Here is an 856-nt window from a genome sequence, read left to right on the forward strand (position 1 = left end):
TTGCTTATAGGCCGGGGTCCTCATTGCCTATGGAGATCATGAACCCACTTTAACCTGAGTTTTCTTTTCAGTGTATTTCTATAGGCCACAGGCTGCTTATTTTCTATTCTGCACGCTGGGAGTGCACACCCAGCTGCACTTGTTTGTAGGATTCCATACGCGCAATATATCAGACTGAGAAGGAATTGCACACATTTGTCAGATTTTAGATATCTTCTGTGCCAACGGTTACTACAGAGAGGATACACAAAATCCCTTTTATGGAAGGCTTACAACAGAGCCCTTAAACAGCTCAAAAAATGTCTAAACAACAACACATTCAACTTGAAATTTACTGTAAACTGTCACCCCAACACTATTACATTCTTAGACCTCCAAGTTTTAAAGACTCTGAGAACTGCCTGGCCACCACCTTGTACTGCAAGGCAACTGCAGGGAACACTTTTCCGCACGCTGGAAGTACACACCCAGCTGCACTTGTTCATAACATTCCATACGCGCAGTATATCAGACTAATGCCCTGTACACACGATCGGACATTCCGACAACAAAATCCATCGGATTTTTTCCGACGGATGTTGGCTCAAACTTGTCTTGCATATACACGGTCACACGAAGTTGGTCAGAAATTCCGAACGTCCAGAACACGGTGACGTACAACACGTACGACGAGCCGAGAAAAATTAAGTTCAATAGCCAGTGCAGCTCTTCTGCTTGATTCTGAGCATGCGTGGCACTTTGTGCGTTGGAATTATCTACACACGATCTGAATTTACGCAAACGGATTTTGTTGTCGTAAAATTTTAGATCCAGCTCTCAAACTTTGTGTATCGGAAATTCTGATGGAAAAAGTCCG

This window comes from Aquarana catesbeiana, linkage group LG09 (genome assembly GCF_042186555.1).
Source record: "Aquarana catesbeiana isolate 2022-GZ linkage group LG09, ASM4218655v1, whole genome shotgun sequence".
Lineage (NCBI taxonomy): Eukaryota > Metazoa > Chordata > Amphibia > Anura > Ranidae > Aquarana > Aquarana catesbeiana.